Source organism: Adiantum capillus-veneris, chromosome 21 (assembly GCF_014529385.1).
Source record: "Adiantum capillus-veneris isolate H3 chromosome 21, ASM1452938v2, whole genome shotgun sequence".
NCBI classification, from domain to species: Eukaryota; Viridiplantae; Streptophyta; class Polypodiopsida; order Polypodiales; family Pteridaceae; genus Adiantum; species Adiantum capillus-veneris.
The window spans coordinates 71,585,394-71,604,563 of record NC_140951.1 but is presented as its reverse complement, the minus strand read 5'-3'; the positions used below and the strand labels follow the sequence as shown (position 1 = coordinate 71,604,563).

Genomic DNA, 19,170 nt, shown 5'->3' with positions numbered 1-19,170 from the left:
ACAAGTCAACGCGAAAAGGAACCCGAGCGGCGACTCGATTTGAACCCAGGGCCTCGTCGCCCAGATTGTGACGCATGGGGTAACCATCCCACCCGCGCGCACATGTTGTAGCCATGGCCCGGGTTTTTGGGGTTTTATTATTAAAACATAGGCGCTGCCCGGGTTTAATCTGTGGCCGGGTTTAGTCTGTGGCCGGGTTTAGTTTTTAAGTGCCCATCTACGACTACAACCTCTCCAATTTTCGTGCACACACTTCTCTGCCCTCGATCCCCTTACCCCCCCCTCTTTAATACTATGTGTTATTTAGTCCTAAGGCTATCCTCCCACCAAAGAAAATTGCAAGGTCAGTAGCACACGGAGATTTGCATTGAGAGTTTGCACCTGTTGTCATGTGCCCATCGGGAATGGAAAGCGCGTGGAGCTCAGATGTCATGCTTAATCACGAGATTGAGAGGGCCCCCCTCGCAGAGGAGGAAGCGGTATTCTTTAGTAAAAGGCGAAAGAATAGTTCGCTCTGTGCTCAACCCGCACCTTGCAAGAAAGCCAGGGCAGCCCCACGACAAGTCGCCCATGACCCTTGCGCCCCCCCACCATGTGGGATGTCCTCATGGGCTCTTTTCTCCAACTTCCAAAGCGTGTCATGCATATTTCCTAGGTTGCTCCTATTCAAAACTCAGTAGTAATAAGGACACTCAGTTTGCATCCCTTTTCTACGTAACACATCCATCAAATGCCAAAATGCGCTATTTGTGTCCTAACCATTCCTACTTACGGCTTGTTCTTAGGGCAATTCCATGCAGGGTGGTTTAGAGACAAGCAAATGAATCAAAGAATTTCTTTCTTTGCTCTTTCAAAGTCGCACTCTATGTCCGAGGATATGCCTCTTCCCGCTCTTCCATGGTTGCTAGATCATGCCAATATTTAGGAATCGATGCCCCTGTTGTGCACCAAGAGACAAGTATACATCTAGAACACTTGGCACTTTCTTTGCAACAGGCTTTGCCAAATTCCTTGAGTTGAGTCAAAGTCATCAAGAAAATATTCTTCTTCCTTCTCATTTTCCTCACTTAGAGGATTTAACACCATGTTGGCTGTCATTCTCGATTTCTTCGGGAAATCTTTGAACTTATGTTTTCCCAAACATCCATAGAAAAATACTTCCTTCATGGCCTTTTCCCTTTTGCTACGAGGTCAGCACCAAGTCCCTTGACTGAGTCTAAGTCCTTGGATCACCTTCTTCGTAGTAGGTGGTTTTTTGTCTTCTTGAGAGAGAGAGAGAGAGAGAGAGAGAGAGAGAGAGAGAGAGAGAGAGAGAGAGAGAGAGAGAGAGAGAGAGAGAGAAGCAACTTGGTAGAGAAGAATGTGTTTTGACGACTTTCACAAATATCTTCTCATCAAGATTTATAGTGCAGCTTGTGTTGGTATAGAAAAATGTGGCACGCATGTTTAACCTTATCATCCTATCTTATCGTAGTATTAGCGAGAACCACGATTAATTTGTCAAACCATGGGACGAAGCTGACTGGACTAGAGAATAGAGGATACAAGAGGGTGTCAATCTCTCAGAAAACAACTAACAACTCGCATCTAACTCAGGCTACACTCAAGTGACTGAAATCACCAAAAGCCAATCGCTCATTGACAAGCAAATCACATCCGTTACAACATCAAATGACATCCAAATGTAACGAAACTTCTAAGACAAGTTTATAAGACCTAAACACACATGCCTATGGCCTCAAACCCCACTTGGTCAAGTTTTAAAATCGCGATAATTAACAGAAGTGGATTTTTGACCTAGTCGTTTTCTGCGTTGCATTTATACGCCCGTATAACAAAAATTATACGTATAAAACGTCAATATACGCTGTATTTTTGAATAATTATCGAATAACCGTATAAAACCGTTTTCGATCGAGATATTTTTCGATCGAAATAGTTTTCGATCGAAAAATATCTCGATCGAAAAACTGTATATATATACAATCGTCGCCGTATTCGATCGAAAAGCATTGTGGACTTTTTTGGAGTTTGGAGAGCTTGGAGCTTCTGAGAGTTTGGTAGATAGCGACAGCGTCTTCGGTTTACAACGGTTTTCAGGTATATTTTTTAAATTTTCAGTAAATACTAGCTTTTTCTTTGTGTTGTGCCAGACTTGTGTGGTGCAGTAGTTTCGGCTCTCACCACAAAGTTGGCTTGCAGGTCGTAGGCCACTTCGTGGTGTGTAGCCATATGGCTCACTCCAGAGGTGTGTAGAATATAGTTTCCTTTCCCGTGGTGTGTAGTTATATAACTCACTCCAGGGAAAGCTTAGGGTAAATTTAGATTCTCACTCGTATGGTGTAGTAGTATATCTCTCACCATAGAGATGAGTTAGGATTAGCGGTCGACTGGTGGAGTGTAGTAGGCATGATGCTACACCTCTCACTTCAGAGTGGCCTATAAAATTTAAATCTTAAAGTAAATCATTATTGATTATTCTACATAGAAGCACAAAGATTAACGTTCGTCATTTTAAGAGTATAGAGATGCATACTTTATGCCCTCTTCATCTTAATGCGACTTTCGTTATTTTTGTGCTTCTATTTCTGTAGTAACATCATTGTTCATCAATAGATGACTTGGTGTTACTCTGAACGTAGATATATACAACAATTGATTTACATTTGAAATTGTTGAGCTGTTTGCTGATGGTTGTGTTGTGCGTTCCACACACTCCATTAGAAATAGCTTATAAAATTTATAATTTTAGATTAAGTTTTCTTTCATATGTGTTACATAGAAACACAATCGTTACCACTCGTTATATTAAGAGTGAAGAGATGCATATTTTCATGCCCTCTTCATCTTAATGTGACATACTTTGTGTGTTTCATATTCCAAAAGAACATCATTTTTCATCATTAAATGACTTGGTGTTGTTTTGGACGTAAACACATATGATAGGTAACTTACATCTGCAATTGTTAATTTATCCGCTGATAGTTGTGTTGTGAGTTCCACACACTTTATCAGGGATTAGATTGATAAAAACTATCAATCTATTTTACAACAGCATCCAGGACTAGTGCTGAGAATATCTCACCCTAGCTGAGCTGTTCATATGTACGATTTTTCAACCCGTTAGATGTAATTTCTTTCATCATCTCACACTTCTGCACATAGCAGGGTCGAGTTCTTGTGCTGAGAGCATCTCACACTCCTCCTGGCCTGTTTCTCTCTCTCTCTCTCTCTCTCTCTCTCTCTCTCTCTCTCTCTCTCTCTCTCTCTCTTTCTTTTAATTTTCATGGTCGATTCGCACAATGTTTTTTGTAATCATAAGATTTTCTCTTTAATTTGTAATAATTTAATATTGTTTAATAAATGGGTATCATCATTTAATATATATAGGGTTAACACTCATTATATAATAACTATGTTACTATGGTGTACAATCTTTTTGTAAGATTCTTAATTTATAATTTTGTCATACAGATATGGCAGACACGAAGCTAGCGAAACATCAACGAAAGTTCATCTCCGAAGTGATTGTGAGACACTTCCATTACACGTCAGAGGCAGAGATTAGGCGTTGTTTAAACCCTGTCGCTCCGGAGAATTTTTATCAGCTTACAGAGACTCTAACCAAGTCTGTGTTTGAGTAGCTCCAGGCAGAGTTTGCACCAGCTATTTTTGACATATCCCTCCTGACATCAGGTGCTTTAGTAAACATGGTCAAACAAACCATTGGACAGATCATGAAAAACTTTCAAGAACTGAAACATCATGCAATTACTTCCTTGCCAAACATAGCTGAGCGTATACATCTTGTGCAACAGCTTTACATGGAGTTCAAGAGCAAGGAAAAGTTAGAAAGAGCAGCAAAGCGTGCAAGAGTGGAAGCCACCTCTTCTGAAGCTGCTGTTGAACCAGAAATCATTCTTAGAACAGAGCCTGCAACGTCATCCGTTGCTACATTAGACCTCTTTCACCTACCACCTATTTTACACCTTTTACCCGACACAGCCATCTTCAATATCCAAGCTCCACAACTGGGAGAGCGAAGATGGGCACATGTGAAGCGTGTGGGCATCACACATCCCGATTTCAAAGATCAAGTGTATGCTGCAAAAGTGTTCAAAGTACACTTACATGGGCCCACCATGGAGCAACAGGTCAAAGACGAAGCAACAATTTTGGATATTTCACATCGAGGTATTATCTACCCTCTTGCCATGGTGCACCACGTGGAGCGACCAATGCTCATTTCACGATTTTGGAATGGCGGCCATGTGGAGCAATGGATCAAAGAATGCAGTGCAGACGGTAGCCAGCCTGTCATTCGCGATTATGTACTCACTGCAGGAACAATAGAGCTATTCCAAGAGAATATTTTGCAGATCATCAATGCTCTCCTTCAAACTCTGAAGTATATACATACGCATAACTACCTCCACAATGATCTACACTCTCGGAATATGATGCTGCATTTTGGCAAAAAAGGTGTTTACACCGGCATTGTGGATTGGGGTTCATGCACCAAAATAAATACGACAGCGGGTTTTCCTCCTCTACGTGATATGCAGATAGAAACTAGAAAACAATATGAGAGAGATTATCCATGGGAAGCCTCCGAATGTATATCTAGTAATCCTCCCTCCTGGACCAAAGCTATGGATATTTATTCCATGTGTCATACATGTAAACGCATTTTGAAGTGCTTACCAGAGCCCCAAGAACAAAGCAAGAGACATTTTTTGAGTAATGTACTTGCTCATCTTGAAGCCGGTAAGCGCAAAAACCCCAAAACCCGGCCTAATGCTTTTGATCTCTCCTTATGTTTAAATGGTGCCCATAGAGTGGGTAACAACATTGTAATGAAATCTGGCTTACGACCAGCTGATGATTAATGAAAACACAGTCTCATGATTTCATCATTGTTTTACTTTTGGTGTCAGATTTAATTGTATGTTTAATTGAACAAAATATCTATGTTTGTCATTTGATATACTATCCAATGTAAAATTAATTGAATGGGTATTTAAAAGTAATGACCTGTTCACCTGATATGTAGATATGGAAGAAGAACTCAACCACGCTGAAGCTCGGGTAATTTTTAAAGAAGAACAAGTTAGATATGGACAAGCAGATCTTTCTACTATTGCCAACATTGAAGAAGATGAATCTGAGCTGCAGGGCGAACCATTAACCCTTAGAGAGTGTAAAAATCTTTGCCCTAATCACTTTGTATGCCATCAACTATTTCAAATAAGTGGCAATGCAAAAGATACAACTTCGTTAAAGATCTTTGATTTGCAACATAAAGGACTGGCACGTGTATTGCTGCAAAGGTTTATACGACAAGAGAGATGCCTACCAAACAACAACCAAGAAGCAATTTACTTTATCCAGCAATGCTATGTTCGATATGTTTTGCTGAAGAGAGTGGATTGGTCAGATCATCCAGGCACCGCTGGCATTGGACGTGGACGCATTGCAGAAAAGGTGGCAGCACGCAATGCAAATAATCCAATGCCTCCTCTCAAGCGTCCTATTGTTTTACTTCCTGAAGAGTCAGAAACACTGACTGAATTAGCCAGCCAAGGACAAGACCTTGCCAGCCAAGGAGAAACACCGGACATGCTTCGTGGCCGTATTCTTGAGCTTGAAATAGAGTTAAGTGATGCACAAGCAAAGCTTCAACGATATGAATCATTGTATGGACCTTTGCCAGATGATACTACCACTTCACATAAAGATGTTGCTCAACCATCCCTTGAGCTAGGAATTACAGATTTTACCATAGACGAACTTATAGCAAATCTATCAAACTCATAAGTCACTCAGAAGCTTTTTGTAATCTCAAAATTATATCAAACTCTTTTCGATTGAGTAATTTCCCAGAACCTTGTTGTAATTTCAAACCTACATCGACTTTATGTAATTTTTATTCGACAAGATATTATTGGCAGTTTATATTTGAGTGTGAGTGAATATGTGCGGCTGAGAGAGAGAGATAAAGAGAGAGGTTTTGATGTGAACGACAACGAGATAACACTTTCTTTCATCATATACAAAAACTTGTTGAGTAAGTATTACAATGGTACTCTCAAAAATCATCTCCATCTTCAAAAACTGCAACCATATCATCTACTTCGTCCATATCTGAGCATTCTGAAACTATCTCCCATTCCATATCATCATCATCATCAACTTCTGCAGAAATAGCTTCATGCGTTTGGAAGACTCCATATTGCTTTTGAGCGGCTCTAGTTGCAATGTTTTGAGGCTTATAAATAAGTCTCATATTGCAAAAAACATACACCGAATCAGCAGCCCGTTTAGTATGAGGTCTGTTTCGCTTTTTAGTGTGCACAAAGTCGAGAATGCTGACCAGTTTCGCTCACAACTTCCACTTGATGCAGCTACTGATAAAACTCTAACTGCAATGTGTTGCAACTCCACTTTCTCTCCACCATACTCCTTCCACCATAAAGGTGCACTAGTTATGCCAATGGCATCTATATGCCACGGATCCTGAAACATACCAGTTCTGTTGGCATAATCTACTCGCTGATGAAAAGCCGTTTTTCCATCTTAGTGCCCTAAGAGTTGGGAGCACACTGTTTTGAAGTCGGACATAACTTCTTTGCTGGCAAATTGCGGATGCTTTTGAAACTTATGATCCAATACAAAAGCCGCACCATGCAATGGCGTATGCAACTGCACCCAACGCTTGTTAACAATTATAATCATGGTAGCTTTATCCTTTGCACCAAAACTGACATTTTCTCTTAGCTTGCGTATAGCCTCTGACATATACCAGTAGACCCGACCAAAAATAAAAGAATCTTTGTCAACTGCTCTCAAAAGATCTACAAATGGCTTTGACACAGTTACTATTCTTTCTACATTACGCCAAAAGACTGGCGAGTTTACTATTTGCGCACATCGACCAGCTGCTTCCTGATAACTTGGATACTTGCTGAGCCATCCATCCCATCTTCTGTCTGCTAAGGTTTCCATCAATGCAGGCTTCAAATCTTGCAAAGCAGCAAGAACATAGTATGCCATAGCAAACCTTGTCACGCAAAATATTTGCAAAGCTTTATTTAGTGACTTGGTTCAAAAAAGAGCATACGAAAATTGATGCTCTCTAATGAATTTCACCACATGATTTGCATCCAATAAATTTTGCTTCACACATGCCATTTTACCAATATCTTTTAAAAGAAAATTTAAAGTGTGAGTTGCACATGGTACCCAAGAAATCTCCAGATACTTGACTTGAATAGCTCTTCCTGCTCCTTTGTAGTTGGCCGCATTATCTGGGACAATAGCAGTCACATTCTTTGGTCCACCTGCCTTTGCAATTGCACGCTCATACACCCCTTCTAGGTAGGTGATAGTCTTCTCTTTCAATGAGCTGTCAATTGCTTCCACGAACATAGCCCCTCTAGGGTTAATAAGCATTACATTGATTAAAGGTTTTTTCTTACAGTTAGTCCATCCATCCAATGCTATGGTGCATCCATATGCTGGAACAAACTCTAGAACTGTGCGTTTGAGAATGGCTTCAGTACTGTCTTTGACTTTATCAAGATATTCAGTTCGCATCTTGTTATAGTCAGGAAGCACAAATCCTTTTTTGGCTGTACTCATCAAAGCATCTTGAAATATTGGATTGCGCATAGCATTGAACGATATGCCACACGCAACAAATTCTTGTGTCCATTTTAAATGGAACTCAAGAAACCATTGTTTACCTAATGCTTCAGGCATTGTCTGTCCATTGGATGACGCTCTGCCGGATTTGCTTGTGCTAGGAACTCCTCCTGATGTAGAAGCATGTCCATGAAGAGGGTTCAATTGAGAACTTTGATCGTTTACTTGAGTGGTACACACCTCTTCTGTTGCCTCATTGCATATAGATGGTTCAATATTCGCATGAATATCTTTAGAAACATCACCTTTATGTTTAGCTGCAAGAATCAGCTATTCTTTGCGAGAATACATGGAAAATTTTTCATGAATATCTTTTGGTGGTGCCCCGCACTTTTCAACATTGCCAGGGACTTTAAATAAATGATCTTTAATTTTGGTTGCATTACCACTGAACTCGTGGCCAGAGGATTTACATTTAAGTCGAGATGTATTTCTCCCAGCTTTCAACTCATGCACATAACTCCACTCTTGTCCTTTCACCATGATGCACAAAAGTAATTTGCTAGTAAAAACAAAGTCAAGGATCATTTTCATAATCAAAACCAATTAAAACATTAAATTAATTTAACTAACAATGATTGAATGAAATTAAAATAATTAAAAACAATGATTGAACAAAAATACAATAATAAAAAACAATACCATTGGATTACATATAAATTGCATCGATTTATCTAAAGTGCAAGCTTGTAGCTTTAACACATTACAATAATCAATAATTACGATTAAATAAAGTATTAAAATGATTATCATTATAAATTGCTATACATACAAGAGCTATAAGTGACATTTTTAAATGTCAAAATGATAATCACTTACAATACTTGATAATTATCATATCTATGTAAAGTGCGAACAAAAAATTCTTACACTTTACCATAGATTTTTAAGCGATTATCTATCTACAATGCGACCATGTGTATGCTCTCACACAGTATGGTAGATTATGCAGTCCAAATAAAGATAAGAGAATATCAATATTTTTGGACATGTTTTTCCTAAATTTTTACTCTAGTGAGAGCATATCAGTCGGAATAGCTCTACACAAAATGTAAAAATATAATTTTGTTTCATTATATTCATTTTGAAGTGAGAGAAAATCTCTACACATCAAAATCGAACTATAAATTACATAAAATTAATTTTTATGTAATTATATTTTTAAACTAATTATCTCATGTGAGAGTTCACTCTACACACAACGATAATATCTTACTTTTTTTTTATTAGTCACTTTCAAGTGTCAATTAATTGAACACATTGACAAGTGATTCTTATAATTACAGTTTGTATCAGGTGAGAGATTAAACTCTTCACAAAATACAACTTTCAACTATTTACTAAGTTTTTCAAAACAAATTCATATATTTGAATCACAAAACTTAAAATTCTATTGAATTTTAATTTTTATTAAATTCATATGTTTTATTTTTTTACAAATTGCTTTTTTTGATTGTTTGGTGAGAGTACTCACATGGAAAACACTGACTGTGAAAGCTGGTGTAAGGGCTGTCACGTGTTGCTATATGGTATGGCTTCTACTTCTATCTCCTTGGAGCTCACAAATCTACAGGGCAAACGTTATATAGTAGATGAAAAAAAATTCCAAAGTTCATGCATGCAAAACATGATATAGTACTTGAAAAAAACCCATTACCTCACAAGCTCACCCACTTTGAATATTGCAGCCTTCACCTTAGTGTCCCCATAACCACTAATAGTTATGGGAAGTACAAACTACAAACAATAAAACATCTTAGTGAATGTCAACCTATATATAAGGACACATAGACACCACAAATTGTTCTACTCTTACCTGAAGGATTTTATGCCAATCATGGGATTTCAATCCATACAATTGAGTGGAGCCACCCTTTTTGGTTTTTGTGAAAGCACCTTTGAGTGACCGCATATATCGCGTTGGAGTTCTGATGGATGCAATAACTTGCTTTGTCCACTCTTGGTCTGCCTTTGACATTATCCACGGTGCTTTTGGGAGAATCATCTTTCCCCGCTCCCCCATGCGGGGCGTGACTAAAGGGGGAGACGTCTAATGGCTCTTAAATCTTCCCTAGCACCCAATGAATCCTTCTTGCCAATTATGTGATCCCATATAGCTTGCCCAACATTTTTGAATACATGCATAGGGTCCAATAAGTGCTGAATTTTCAACGAAGCCCAATAGGGGAGCGACAAGAAGATTGAGTACCTCGACATACCCTTTGGCAACCCATTGGGAGGTGGTGAGGTACCATGATGCTCCTCCCAATGCTTCGCCCAATCAGCCATGTTCCAATGGAACGGCTACACTCCATTGATAGGGGAAGCATATCTACCATGTGAAGGAGGTAGGAAGCGATGGTTGTTGGGATAGATCACCTTCCCAAGAAGAGGAGGTCTCTCTGTCACAAGGGAAGGGCCACCAGTGGGACACGCACTATGTCCAGATGTTGCCAATCTTGCCAAGAGGTAAACAAACGTTACACATGAGACGATAAACCTAAAGCAAAGAGTACAATTAACATGTGCATACTTACCAGATACCTCTCCAAATCCTGGGTAGTCATGCATGATCCACATGAGGATGCACTTGATGATGGCATTGCGGTCTCGTGGTGGCCGTGAAATGTCAATGACATCTATGCCTCTCCATAGTTCTTGAAGCTCATCAATAAGAGGCTGCAGATATACATCCATGTTTTTTACCTTGTGCTTTCCTGGAATGAGAAGTGATAGTAAAATGTTTCCCTTTTTTGTTGCCTCCCAAGGCGGAATATTGTAGTTTACAACAACCACCGGCCAAGTGCTCCATGAAGTAGAGCGGTGCCCAAATGGATTCACTCCATCACTAGCTAACCCAATCCTCAAGTGACGAGGCTCATCCCTGAACTCTGGCCATGTGTCCTCTATGTGCTTCCACGCTGGTGAGTTAGCTGGCACTCTCATAATACCATATGTGGAGCGGTTTTTTGCATGACAACTCAAAAGCTCGCTCGTACCCTTCGATCTAAACCTGTGTTGGATGCGAGGGATGAGTGGAAAATTCCTCAAAACTTTACGTGGAATTCTGTTGCTCTGCATTCCTTCTTTGAACCTAGGCTCCCCGCACGATGGACATGTGTCACAATCGGCATGCTCATTACGAAAGAGCACACAATCGTTCACGCAAGCATGAATGTGATCATAATACATCCCTAATGCAGTCACCACTTCGCGGGCTTTTCGTCTGTTCTCTGGCATGTGATTGCCAGCTGGCAGCATCTTTCCTAGCAACCTATCACAAGAAGAAAGTACATTAGAAGCTAATTTATGCACTCCACAAGCATCCTTCACAATATGTAAACATACCTTAAAAGTGCGTCGACACTAGCATTGCTCTATCCAAACATCGCCTAAGGTTAAGGACTTCGAGAGAAGCCCTTAAAATGGAGTAAGAGCATCTATCATATAGTGCGGTGTGTGCCGAATCGAGTAGCTCACTCCTCGTTCGCTCGGAAGCTTCTTCGTATGCACACTCTGGTTCATGCTCCTCCTCTCATGCAAAGAGATCCTCAACCATTCTATGCAAATGGTCGTCTTCTGCATCCACGTAAGGAGATGGGATGTGGTCACTCGGATAAGAGGGAGCAGCAGTACTTGGCTGATTTGATGTGCTTCCTCTCTCTCTAATGGATTCCTGGCGCATGCGCTCTTCCACCCTCCTTTCCCCTCCTCCACCAACCACACGCCAATGTGGGGTGACGTCAATAGCCGCAACAATTCGCGGATCGTTTGTTTCCATCCGTGCACGCTTGCGAGGATCGTCCCATAGTCCATAATCTTCTACATGGCTCAAGCATATCTGTCGAAGTCGAGCAATGACGCATTTGCACCGCACGCATGGGCATGGTAATCGCTCGGCCAACCACCGTGATCTATCTGGTTCAGTGGACGGGCCAAAATCATCCCAAGCAACCTACATTAATAAATTACATACACTAATTAAAATCAAATTACCAAAGAATGTTAATAAAATATCAGTAAAAAGTAAAAATTAACCATTTAGGTAAAAATGTCAATTTCAAAGTACTAGAAATACTTTCATTTTATATATATTTTATAAAAAATATAGTACCAATAGATTGTGAGGATCAATAGTAATAATGTCAGAACGTGGCCATTTATTTATTTGGCCCGAATTTGCGCCGCAGTAATATACGCGGTAATGTTTGCGGTAAGAGACGCGGTAATGCTCGCGGTAATAGGAGCGGAAAATCAAATTCCAATTTTTTTTATAAATAGGGGCACCCGCGTGCCCCGCGAAGTTCAAAGCCCTAAATTCGAATTTCATCGTCTTCTCCACAGAAGCCGAAAGCGCGAACCTCACAACCTTGAGCTCTACCTCCATCTCTACTCTTCTACTCTCCACCATCTCTACTCTTCCACTCTCCTACCCTCTCCCAACAAGCGCTTCAATTCCATGTAAGTTTTGTTGTTATGTTTTTTGATTTTTTCACACGCATACACACACACGCATACACTCATACACACGCATGCACACACATGCATACACACACACACACTAATTAGTGCATGTGTACATTGTTTACACACTAATTACACACACTAATTAGTGCATGTGTACGTTCTTTACACACTAATTTGTGCATGTGTTCTTTACACACACTAATTAGTGTGTGCATTATTTTAATGCACACACTAATTAGTGTAAGTAAAGACACACCAAAACTTAAATTTGTTAATTATTAGTTGCTTGCAAAATCTAAACTTGTTAGATTTTATTATTTGCATAACTTAATATGTTAAATTTGGGATTGGCCATGCACACACTAATTAGTGTGTGATTAGTGTGTGCATTGACCAATGTGATTGGTCAATGCACACACTAATTAGTGTGTTATTAGTGTGTGCATTGGCCAATGTGATTGGTCAATGCACACACTAATTAGTGCTCATTAACACACACTAATTTGTGTGTGCATTGACCAATGTGATTGGTCAATGTACACACTAATTAGTGTGCTATTAGTGTGTGCATTGGCCAATGTGATTGGTCAATGCACACAATGATTAGTGTGTTATTAGTGTGTGCATTGGCCAATGGGGTTGGCCAATTCACACACTAATTAGTGTGTGCATTGACCAATGTGATTGGTCAATGCACACACTAATTAGTGCTCATTAACACACACTAATTTGTGTGTGATTAGTGTGTGCATTGACCAATGTGATTGGTCAATGTACACACTAATTAGTGTGCTATTAGTGTGTGCATTGGTCAATGTGATTGGTCCATGCACACATTAATTAGTTTTGGATTAGTGTGTGCATTGGTCAATTGGATTGGCCAATACACACATTATTTAGTGTGTGCATTGGCTAATGTTATTGGTCAATACACACACTATTTAGTGTGTGATTAGTGTGTGCATTGACCAATGGAATTGGCCAATGCACACACTAATTAGTGTGTGATTAGTCCAATTACACAAGCCAATGCACACACTAATTAGTGTATGTTAACACACTAATTAGTGTGTGCACAATCTAATGCACACACTAATTAGTGTATGTTAAAACACACTAATTAGTGTGTGCACAAGCCAATTACACAAGCCAATGCACACACTAATTAGTGTGTGCACAAGCCAATTAAACAAGCCAATTATTCACGCCAATGCATACACTAATTAGTGTGTGCACAAACTAATGCACACACTAATTAGTGTGTTTTAACACACACTAAATAGTGTGTGCACAGTCTAATGCACACACTAATTAGTGTATGTTAAAACACACTAATTAGTGTGTGCACAAGCCAATTACACAAGCCAATGCACACACTAATTAGTGTGCACAAGCCAATTACACAAGCCAATGCACACACTAATTAGTGTATGTTAACACACACTAATTAGTGTGTGCACAAGCCAATTAAACAAGCCAACACTAAAACACACACTAATTATGTTAAATTAAACAACAATCAACACAAAAAAAGAAACATACCTCCATGATTAAGTCGTAGGTGACGTATTAGGCCCCAATGACCGTCCAAGTGATCACGCAATCGATCACACTAATCATAGACACAATAATCTCTTATTAATCAATACACACACTAATATCTTATTAGCACTCGAGGCTTTGCAAGACTCTTTTATAGGTTGTAGACACACATTGGATTCTTTCCACATTGGATTCTTTCAACATTGGATACTATAGAGAATCCAATGTTAAAAAATCCAATGTTTGAAAAAAATCAATGTGTAAATTTTTAATCATATATTCAAATTTTATACCCTAGTTTAATCTTTGTCGTAATAAATGCAGACCATGTCTTCTTCTTCCACACCACGCTTTCGCAGCATTGAGGATTTCATGGCAGACGGGATGTCATATCCCGACACTCTCTCTGCCTATCATTCACAGTCGTTGCCTCAACAGTCATCATCAGGGTTCGGCTGGTTTCGGGACGCTCTAGGTGGGTCCACTGCCGTACCTGTGACCGATCCAGATGTGGAGAGGGCATTGCGTCTTTGGGCTGAGTGGTTAGGTTCACAGCAGACCCTTACACAACGCTATTCACCGGCGCAGCTAGCAGCTTTTGGATTATCAGAGGTCTCTACTCCGACTGGTGGCACTCCATACCTGCAGAGTTTTCTAGCTACAGCTCCAGGTTCAACTTTTCCTTCACAGGGTCCAACGCCCCAGGGTCCGATGCCGTTGGGTGCGACGCCACAGGGTCCGACGCCACGGGCATCCACCTATCCATCACCTATCCCACCTTCTATCCCAGATTCACGTCGGCGCTCTTCTGGCAGTCAGCGTCAGGGCAGCTCGCACGCTAGCGCCGGTTGATCTCGACGAGGGGGCGGAGCTAGTTGTTGTTTTTTTTGGGGGGGGGGGGGGGGGGGGGGGGGGGGGGGGGGGGGGGAGAACTACAGATTCTCCTCCACAGTCACCGCTCCCTGCTCCAGCAGAAGATGAGTACCATGACATGCCTTCACCAGATGCTCACGGGTTATACTACTAGGTTCATAGAGGAGGTATGGTGGATCTCGGGACAGCATAGGGCAGGAGACTCCGCACACACGTCAACCAATTAATCCACTCCACAAATATCAATTGTTTTCTCAAATTTGATCAGCAAGATCTCTACAACCTCACATATATAGAGACAACCATGCACATGCGTTTCCCCAACCATGAGGGGAAACAATTCTCAAGGCAATGGTTGCAAGAGCATGTCAAAACATTTCTGAAGAACAAAAAATCTAGTGTGAGGAGAGCAGCAAAGAAGACAATGGAGTCTCCAGAGCATAGCTATCGGCCAGGAAATGTCCATGATGTGGAGTGGGAGACCGCTATGGGCGAGAAAGAGGACGAAAGGGCAATCGGTGCGAGGATGTATACGCATCAAGTTGAGGCCAGATCCCATCAAACTCCTACGCATTATGGTTCGGGAGGAAAAACGGCTTGGAAAGACAAATATGTAAGTAAAAATATTAGTTTTATTATAAAAAATCTAATGTTTTTCATTTAATTAATTGGTTGCTATTTTTTGTCAATATAACATTACCATGAGTCGCCCGACCAGAGAAGTGCAGAGATATAGAGAGAACCATACCGAGTATCAAACTTGGTGTTGGTTGTTTGAAAATCAAATGATCTCTCGAGAGGATTTCGAAAATGCGTGCAGAAGTCTGCAACATGTAAGTTTAATCTTATCTAAATAATCAAATTGTTGATTTTATATCAAATATTAAATAACAAAGTGTTAATTGTTTCTTTTTTATGATTTTGCAGAGTCAAGGAGTTCCACGTGAAATGCCGCCAACTCCCCCATGAGCATCCTCTATTTTGTATACGCGGGCCCCGTTTGCCCTATCCCACATGACCATACTCTATTTTGTACACGCGGGCTTTTTTTGCCCTTTATGTAAATGCAATACCTATCATTTTTTGGCTCAATACCTCCCCCAATTGTAATTCCACTTATGTAAATGAAATTATCAATCTTTTTTTGGCTCAATGTATTGTCAAATTGTGATATTTTGTTGTAATTAATAATAATTTTGTAAAATAACTAAATAAATAAAAAATAGATGACCTTTTGGATGGTCCTGCAAAGGACAATCCAAACGGTCATCTTTTTTTCTATAATAAATCCCTTTCGCGGTAATGCTCGCGATAAGCCGGACGTTGTAATATGTGCGGGTACTGTTGCAGCAAAGCACATGGTAATATTTGCGGAAATATTTCCGCATCCATTACCGCATCATTTATCGCTAGACCATTACCGCCAGCTTTGCCGCAGTATTTGCCGCGTACGGGAATTTTTATATTTCAAGTTTGTTTGTTTTTTTGCGGTAATGTGAGCAATAATACTGCGCATATGTTATAGTGTCTTGGCATGGGGGTGATGATGGTGGAGTGGGCATGGGCTGGTCCTGTTGTTCCGGCGGCGGTGAGGTGGGTCGGGGGGATGCCTGGCCTTGCTCTTGAGTTGCTGCTTCCTCAGCTTTCTTGGCCGCTTCTTCCGCCTCTTTCAGCTTCAAGGCCTTTGTCTCTTGGTACATTCTTTCTAAATGATCCTTGGAATCCTCTGCCTCTTTCCTTGAATGATGTTTCATTCGAAGTACCTTCAAACCGGTGGGTACCCACTTTTCTGGGTCTTTTCCTAGTGCACTGATATGCCTGTTTTTCTCTTTCAAATCTTGCTTGTTTCTGCACTAGATCCTGTTGGTGGGAAGCCACAACTTTTCGATTCATTTCTTCCCTCCCAGCTCTTTTTTCTTCGTTGTCAGAGCTTTCACTGCTATGCTGCTCTGATGAACTGTCATCGGATTCATCACCCGATTTAAATGATCGCTTACCAGATCTTGTAGATCTTGGAGAGGGTTGAGCTGCCAAGATCCATGTGTTTTGATCCGGGGCAGGCGGTAGGTTGTCGGCCATGCCAATGGCATGATAGGCTATTTTGGTCAATACTTCCGGCGCACCCAAGTATGTTATCTTTCCCTCCTTCTTGGTGGCCTTCAATGTTGTCAACACATATTGCACGTGGTCCACAGGTTGTTTGGTGGTTGACTTCAGAACTTGTGTAAAAGTGGTGGCCACGGCGTGATTTGGTGTCGTGTACCTTGGTGGCCTTTTCTCCAGGAAATGAAAATGTTGATGGTACAGACGGGTTGGATCTTCCACCTGCTTGTGGATGAGATCGACAAATGTAGCCGCAACTGTTTCCTTTGTAAACGTGTCCGTTGTTTTCCTATCTCTTGCCCGCATGGTCATCCCTTCCGTGGGCAATCTGAGTGCCTCTGCCACTATCTCCTTTGTAATTACAACCTCTTCCTTATTTCCTTGGTTGTCTGAGATTTGGGCAGTTCCGTCTTCCTTGATGGTGGACAGAAGCTTGTAAGATTTTTGAAAGTCTACTCTGCAGGGCTCTTGTTCATAGAAGTGTCGGAGTCCCAACCTGCAGTTAGCCTCTTTGGTTTCTGGCTTTGCAGCTACATCGTAGACTTCTTTAGGCAAGAGCTGCAACTCCACCGGATGCCCTTCTTCACTCTCAAACCTGCCCGTGAAGATCGTGGTGTGGTGTTCTTCTAACTGCTCTTTAGAAAGGTAAGATGCCTTTGCTGCCTGTACTGACTCGGGGTCCAGTTGATACGGGGGAAGTTCTTGCAGTTTCTCCTTTTGGTTTAACTTCTTCTTGGCCTTCTCCGCGGCTTGCATTTATCCTGTTCAGTGAATAGAGTGCAAAGTTAGCAGATTTGTCAGATTTTCTTTGGATTGTCCTTCTAAACTGAAATGTTGATAATCTGGTCCAAATTGCTTCAAATCAATTTTTGAACAAGCAAAGATGCATAAAATCATGCAAGGAACAAAACTGTATGGTCAAAACAAAAATTTGTAACCAAAGTAAATAATCGTGATTATTTACAACTGGAAAAATTTTCAACTTTTTTGCAACCTTGGCTTTATAGGCTTGAAGTATGTGCCAATTACATGCTCTGAGGGAAATATGGGCTCATTTGAATGTATAGGATGAAAATGGTACCAGATTTTGGCTTTAGGTCTCTGAAACAATAGATATAAAGGAAATTTGAGATTTTGAAATACAAATTGGCTAGTGGGCTTATCTCAACATGCTCTTTGGATGTATGATGACAAAATATCCAAATTGCCCCATTTTGGCCAAAAAGTAAATAATTGCGATTAATAACTTTTCTTCCAAAATTGACATTTTTTTGGCATAGACTGGTTCTAGGCATGGTATAGACCTTGGGTATGAATTATGAGGTGATTTGGATCAAGAAAAGTTGTTCATAACCCAAATTTTGGCTTACACAGACTTCTTTGTGTTTTTTGGCAGTTGTACAAGTAAAGGATGGTCATTTTAGCTCATACTTGATTTTTGGCATGTAATAGGTGTGTACACATGATAGGTGAGGTAAATTGACAATTTCCAAGAAAAAATGTTACAAAAGTAAATAATCGCGATTATTTACAACAGTGACAAAAACTTTGCATTTCACATAAATTTTGACATAAACATGTTTCATACACCTAATACAAGTCCTAAATTGAATTTGGTCAAGCTTGGTCATGCTGACATCACTTTGTGCTCTGTCGACTCTGTATTCACCGTTATTTGTGATTACTCTGTCTGTTAGGTTGGTCGGTCAACTTTGAGGCTTTGGACTTGTCCGTAACCTCGTCGTGAAGCTACCTGTCCAATTTTGGCTCATTTGGAGTCAGTTTGGCCTCGTATGTCGAATTTGACGCTTTGTAACCTTTGAGCCGTTTTTCGCTTTTCAAGGGCTTTACTTGATGGATTTCTCCAAACCAATCATATACATTGTGTTAGGAAATAAGACGTAGCTAAATAGATAATTGCGTAGATTACTTAATGGAGAGAGACAGATTTCACACACGAGATTATAGAGTAGAGAGAGAGAGAGAGAGAGAGAGAGAGAGAGAGAGAGAGAGAGAGAGAGAGAGAGAGAGAGAGAGAGAGAGAGAGAGTACACATGATATACGTGGTTCACCCAATGTGGGCTACGTCCACGGAAAAGTGGCCACTCAATGGATTTAGTACTTCAAAACAAGAAGTAGTTTACAAAGGGATTATACCCTTAATGGAGCTCCCGCCTTGCTTCACTCTCACCACCTCACACTCACCTTGTTGCATCAACTTTACACTGTGAAATGTGTGTAGAAATGGCCTCCTTTTATAGGCCAAAAGGGCTGCCCTCTCTCATGAGAGGCATGAGAGAGGGCAGCCATGTGTAGCTGCCCTTGTGTAGATAAGTCCAAATCGGACCCTCCAATCCGCCCATGTGTGGCCGCCCTTGAGAAGACAAGTCCGCTTTTGAATTCGGCCACCGGCCATTGATTACCGGCCACCAGCCAACCGAGGGTTGTTTTCTGACCACTTTTCGGATGTCGTCCGACCAT

At 40.6% G+C, this 19,170-nt stretch overlaps 1 pseudogene; it reads right to left on the bottom strand.

The window, feature by feature from the left end:
* Positions 1–477: 477 nt before the first annotated feature.
* Positions 478–514, bottom strand: LOC147431142 (U5 spliceosomal RNA; annotated as a pseudogene).
* Between the last annotated feature and the right edge of the window lie 18,656 nt (positions 515–19,170).